Here is a 7,399-nt window from a genome sequence, read left to right on the forward strand (position 1 = left end):
TTTACTGGGATCCTCTCGGTTTACTGTAGTTATCCTGGTATAATTAATATCAGTCCCCATATTACTCTCAAAAGAGTTCTCACTTAGATGATGAATGATAATTCACCCTAGTGATGTGTTCAAAAAAAATGAAAACAAAGCAATACTCTTTTTCTGTTATTTTTTTAATGTGAAAGTAAAAATGAACCTCAAACAGTAACACTGAAGCTTATCAAACCCTTAACTCTAGCACTCAAGAGAGTAGACATACAATCAGAGCCTGATTTTTATATCTGTGTTTAGGCAAATTCCCTTGGATAACAACTGATAACAAATTCTATATATCAGCATCAAGTGATATGCTGAATTGCAAGCGAAGATCAAAATAGAAAGTAAGACTCCAATTCATTTTAAAATGTGAACTTCTTTGAAGATATGTGTTTGTTGTCCTTGTCCTCCACCATTAAGTCATTTCCCTTTTAATATACTTAGTATATAGGATAATAAATGGTTCCAGGGGGTTATTTATCCTCCAAAGAGATTAAGGTAATCTTTAGACAATCCCTTTAAGCTTCTCTTTAAAATGAGAATCACTATGCATTGTGCCTGCCTTTTTTAAATTTATGTCCCTTGTAGTTCTCTGCAAGCATTTGCTAACACCACTAATAAAGACTTTATTCGTTCAGAAATCAGCCAATAGTACATGTCATTCAAAGCATTGCCTCTGCTAAGAATGTATCACACATGTTTTTTCTTCTATATCCCCCCAATCACTGCCCTAATTTAAACATTCATGGCCTGTTAAGTCCTCCAGTTTCATTCTACTTTCAGAATCTTTATCCCACTCTCTACATGGCTTCCAAATTAATCTACCTAAAGGACTACTCTGATGATTTCACTCCCCTGCCCCACAGCAATCAAGGACTCCCTATTACCTACTGAACAAAGTCCAAGCTCTTATCATAGCCAGCAAGGCTACCCTGATCTGGCCTCAATATTTTGTTGAAATACTTCTTTCAACCCATAGTAATTTTTGACCCCCAACCATATGCACATGATTCTAGGAGTCACCAGGACAATGCAATGCTGAATAGAAACTGGCCCTAGCTGAGCATGGTGGCAGGTGCCTATAATCCCATTACATGGAAGCCTGAAATAGGAAGATAGAAAACATAGGATCAAAGCCAGCCTCAGCAACTTAGTGAGGCCATTTTAAAATAAAATTAAAAAGCCGGCCATGGTGGCGCACGCTTGTAATCCCAGCATTTGGGAGGCTGAAATGGGAGGATCACGGTTAGCAGACAGCCTCAGCTACTACTTAGTGAGAGCCTTTGCAACTCAGGGAGACCCTGTTTCAAAATAAAGAATAAAAAATAGGTCTGGGGGTGTAGCTCAAAGGTAGAATTCCATGGGTTCTATCTCCAGTAACCACACACACACAAAAAGTAATTAATTAACTTAATTTAATTTAATTTAAGAAATAGGGCTGGGGGTATAACTCAGAGGTAGAATACCTCTAGGATCAATCCCCACAACCACCAAAAAAATAAAATAAAATAAAGAGAGAGAGAGAGAAAGAACTGGCCTTGTCCTCCTTAGGCTCCTGGAGCCTTAAATATGTTGGCCTCTCCCTTAGCCATGATGTAGCCAAACTCAACTCCTGCCTTTTCCAAATATGGTGTGTGTTTTTCCAATGCCCCATGCTATTATCTTGATACCGTATATTATCTTCTTTTCACATTCTAACTTCATCTTAAAATATATTGTCTATATGAAACATTTCTAATATGTTTTCCTTTAATACTTCTTTTTCTCCCTTGTGCCATATATGAGTTGTTTGTTACTTAGGTCATACCTTCCCTAACCTCTCAGAAAGAAAATAAAATTATATAACAAAAAATAAGATTATACAACTTTTGAATTCGTGTGTGTGTGTGTGTGTGTGTGTGTGTGTGTGATGCTGGGGAATGAACATAGAGGTGTTCTACCTTCGAGCTACAATCTCAGCTCTATTTTGTTTTTTATCTTGAAACAGGGTCTCACTAAGTTGCTGAGGGCTAGCTAAGTTGTTGAGGCTGGCCTTGAACCTGTCATTCTCCTGTCTCAGCCTTCCAAGTACTGAAATTACAGGCATGAACCATCACACCTGATTAAATCTTTTACCATTTTCAATATTTTAGTGTAAGCTTATGGAAAGTGTCCTATCTTAAAAAGATAAATCAGCCAGGATTAGTGGCTAGGTTGACCATGTGGTTGGGAGTCAGATTGCCTGAGATTACATTCATTACAACATTGGTCATATAACTTTGTTTGAATAACTTTATCTAACCTCATTAAGGCTAAGTTTCCTCACCTGTAAAATAGACATGAGAACATACCCACTACATAAACTTTTTTATATTATGTGAAATAATTCAGATAAAGCATATAACACATAGGAAATGTCACAAAATAAGTACTTAATAAGCATGCAATAATGCTTATTTCAACCAACATTATTCTTGAAAAGGCTTTATCAAATTACAAATTAACATATACCATGTGTCATTTCCATAGAACTTCAGCTGTGAATGTCATAGGACATATAAGTACTGCTTAAGAATAGAGCAACTTATATCTTGATTCTAACAAAAAGCTTGATTCTGATATCACATAGCATTTCATTGTGTCAGTCAATATAAATGATCAATAAATATGATGAAGCTATAAGAAACTAGATATAATCACTTACCTAACAACTCTGATTATTAGCTATAATAACAGGAGAATGTTAATTATACATAAATGAATATATTGTTTCAAAACATACATTTAAAGTTCTAATGTTGGATCTTTAAATGAGGTCTCTAAAAATAATTCATTATCTTTGTCCAGAATAAAATTTCTTTATGACAAAACTTTCCATAATTTTGTTAACTAAGAGTTTAAAAGCCAAGTAAAAGCAATAAAATTATTGTTTTCCTCTGTGCTGCTTGAGAATGGTAAAACCATATGAGAGTTTTCCAATTTTCATTCCTTAGGAAACAAGAAGTTAGTAAAGCAGAGTACATAAAAAATTACAAGTCAAGAGTCTATTCTCACCCCGTTGGCAAATCATCCTATAAGAAACTTCATCTACTAATACTAAGATTTTATTTTATGAGTGAGAAAACTGAATCAAGAGAAGGAAGACAATAATTATGCAACTTGTGGGATCCATGGCCAGGATTACCTATTAACCCCCCCCCCTTTCTGTCTTCTTAACCCCTTAGTTCAGCGTTCTCTCCAAATTCTTAAGTGGACATACAGTTCAACCTCCAATTATATCCCATGATTTTAACTGTACACCTGACACTGATTTAACTGCTATATTCCGTACATGGCCAGACCTCCCTTTTTCTACATTTCTCTTATTCCCTTTTATTTCATACTATGCAGTATCAAATAAACGGCTTTTTCAACTTTGTAACCCTCCGAACCTCAAATCATCTGAGAGCTACTGCCTACCCAAAATCTTGTGAGAAATCAAACCTGATTCACCTATAACCCTCATTCCCTGCTGGGAGGCAGAGACCTGGACATCTCCTCTGTCATTGTCATTTGGAGTGTACCTTCTCTTGTCAACTTGCCATAAAGATGTCTTGTAAAGTAAGAGTAATTTAACATCATGGGCCAGTTCATGCACCCTAACAATATTATATAACAAGTGGAAATAAAAGCTGTTCTTTGGAAAGAAATCAAATGCTAAAGAACAATGTGTAGTTTTAGCTGTGAGGTTTCTATTAAACCCAGCAAAACAGGCATGGTCTAGATCCTGGGAAAAGCTGTAAAGTCACTGCCAATAATGCTTTACAGTCACGGCTGTGTTTAAGTGCCTGTAGCAACACTTCATTTTTAGTTCAGTGAATGTCTTTGGGTTTTGTTATATTATCTATATTTCACCTAAAAGGAATGGTTTTCATTATTTTTCCCCTTACAATTTGGTAAACCTCTTTGAAACAAATTGATAGCTATGAAGTTGAAGCCCAAGTAATTCCCATGTCCCCAAGATAATTTTCTGACAAGTAGCTATGTTGACGGCCCTTGACCATGTGCTGTAGTGGGTATAGATCTGATTGTAATCCCTGCCCGGTACCAATATCCTGTGGCATATTAGACAAAATGGGAAACAACACATTCTTTGGGGCAATCTAATTGTACAGAGATGTATATTCATTTCATTTGCCCCAGAAATAGATTTTCAATGACTTACCCAAGCAGTTGCATTGAGAGAGGAAGAAAAAAAAGAGAGGGAAATTGTCTTTTTAAAACCCTGCTTTCTCTTCCTTTTTGTTTGTTTGAAGAGGTGAGAACAGGTGGCCAGCAACAGGCACACAGTGCTCTCACCTTTGACTAAAAATATCTTTTCTCTCTCTTAGGTCAAAATAATCCAGATGACTCCAGTATGTCAGCCCATGGACCTCTCAAAGAATTCGTTTCCACAGTGGCCTCCTGCAGTTTATGAAAAGCAAGAAGCAAACGAATTTAAATATTTATATATATATATATACATATTAACAAAGCAAACACAAAGATTACACACACACACACACACACACACACACACACACACACACACACGCACAAACCAACTCCACTTGACCTCCTCTTTCTACAAGAAGCAAATATGCAGGACAAGCCCAACGTTGATTTCCTGAAAGCGGGCTCCTTTCTCCCAGGCCTTTGAAAGTTCAAAAGGAGACGTGTTGACGCCCTCTGCTGGCTGTTCCTAACGCCTCTGCAGCCCAGCCAGTGAGCCTCTCTGAGCTGCGAAGTCACCTAGGGCGCATTCAAGAGCCCTGTTTTCTGCACTCCCTACATCTTGGTAATACCACGGCTACTTAGGCAATGTAAATGCAAAAAACAAACAAAAGCACGCCACGGTGACCTTGTAACCGAAGTTCGAGATGGCAGGTTGTTTGCCCTAAAGGCTGTCCCGTACATACTTGCCTTAACCCACTACGGTTGTGTGCCCGAGACTCTCAGTGCAGACACCCCCCAAGTCACTTCCTTTAGGCTAACACACTGCTACTAATTCCGAATGAGTTCGAGTCTATGTGTTTCATGTCACGAAATAAGACTGAAGAACTCAGCAGCTCCAGCGTGTCTGTGTAAGGAAACTGCCAGCGGTCAGCAAAGTGCTTTACGTTGGAGCCTCCATGGCCCAAGAAAGACAAGTATCAGTAACAACAAGGATGCTAGCCGTCATCTTTATAATTCCCAAACGTGGTCTTCTGGTGGGGTTGGGGTGGGACAAAGTAAAATTTATTAATCTACTAAGCTCATTACTCTACTGGAAGCAGGAAGCAGAAATGGCTTCACTCACTGATTTTATTTATTGCACTCTAGGTGCTTTTATAAGTATCTACAAATGTCTTTTACTAACACAGAAAATAGCTGTGGATTTCTATCAACAGAGGCCAACTGACTATGTATTAGCTATGTTTACTCTTTTATATCTAATTTAAATGGAAGACCTGATGTAGGTGAACTTTCTTTTCTAACTTCAGCGTACAAGATTATTTTTGGGGTGGGGGGGAGCAATAGTTACCTTGGTGAAATATTTGAGATCTCTTTGTGGTACTTGGGGGATCTGTTGTGTGTTAGAGTGTATTTCAATCCTCCTGTATTATCGTGGCAGAAAAACTGTGCTGTTAATGTAGTTGGCAACAGATGCCTTTGGAGACTTAATAGTAGGTCAATGTGTTTATGGAATATTCTGAACTCCTAGGAAATTTTGTTCTGTATTATCAAGCATTATTTGGTTTTCATTAGTGGAAAACATAATTTGCTCAGGCTTATCAGTAACTCAGACAAGTCATATATTTTTTCCTTGGATCCACATGAGACGCTAAAATCAATTTTTGTTTAACACATCTTTAAGTGCACTGGAATAATACAGACAGGGAAAGCTACAAATTGTCATGGAGCAACTTTTTTCTTTGCTTTCTATGAAGTTTCAGTTATTGGGTTAACTTTCTTTGGACCTTAGCCCACTCAAAATCTACAAAAAGCCGTCCCATTACTGTGTTTGCATGGATATTTGTAATGTACATATGCATATACATTTGAAAATGATAACGAAACAAAAAGATACCATGGGAACATAAATCACACACAAACACACAAAATATTCCAGCACTTGCGCTTAAATTTTCTTCATGTGGCTTGCATAAGTTTGTCCATACACACGTGTATAAAATAAACCATTGCAAACATGTCAGCGAAACCTCATATTCTTTTACAGTGACATGCATGTTTAATGAATGAGAAAAATATTTACCGATCTACTGTCCTTTGATCCCTAAAATATAAACATATACATTCCAGAAACTATTCTAATGTGACTATTAATGTAACTAACACAATGAGGTTTCACTGTGCAATGATGGGGTGATAAGATTCCACCTTGCAGGTCATGTGTATGGAGACAGACAATAAGCCCTCATAGTCCCATTTTAGGTTGCAGCCAACTTACCACCAAATCACTACTATCATCACTACCAAAATTTTCAAAAACAGTTGTTGACTACTAAAAAGTAATCAGTGGACAGGCCTTTTTTAGGAGCAGTAAGCACAGTAGTGTGATTCTATCTGGGAAAACATCTAAGTTGTACAGCTGTATCCTCCTCAAAATCCGGTGAAGAATGCTATTTTTCTAGGCTGAGCTTTTGTTATAAACCTAATATTCTGAAGGCAAGAGTTACAATCCTGATGTGTCTTTTTTTTTTTTGCATTTGTTAATTCTGAATGTATTTTTAACAGAGTGATTTTTTTGACTTACTAGTGTAATTTGCATTTTAAAAATAAATGGAAAAAGAATTAAGTTTCTGAGCCATCCCTGAAAGCCCCTGCTGTTTCTCACAAGCGCATTGGATTATGTCACTGACAGGGAAACACTATCAAATTTACATGAAGACACTGCTGGTGTCTCTGCAGTGCAAGGATGTGTCAACAAATGAAAAGACACTCCTGGGGTCATGGCACCATTCCCAATCAAGCTCAGTCATAGGTAACATATTTATATTGTTGTACTCAAAGTCCGGGACCCCAGGGTGACAGAGACCACCACCACACACAATAATGTAACAACAAGAAGGGGTTTATTGAGAAACTAGCTTGAGCTAGGGTCTGAGTCTCATCCAAGGCAGTGGAGTCTTGACAAAGACCCCGATAAGGCAGTTTTATACACTTTAGTTACAGGGCCTGTGGTTTACATAGGAATTCTCTTAAACCAAAGGAATTTTTCTGCAGTTATCTTGAGCAACAGACAGGGGTACTTGGTGTCTCCTGATTGGTTCATGCTACCTGGGGTTATTAGGGACCTTCCACTCTGGCCCTGGGTGTCAAAACCAGCATTTAACTGTTCATTGTATTTCTGGGAAACTAAAACTTGGGCCTA

The sequence above is a fragment of the Muscardinus avellanarius genome (assembly GCF_963383645.1).
Source record: "Muscardinus avellanarius genome assembly, chromosome: 8".
In the NCBI taxonomy this organism is placed as follows: domain Eukaryota; kingdom Metazoa; phylum Chordata; class Mammalia; order Rodentia; family Gliridae; genus Muscardinus; species Muscardinus avellanarius.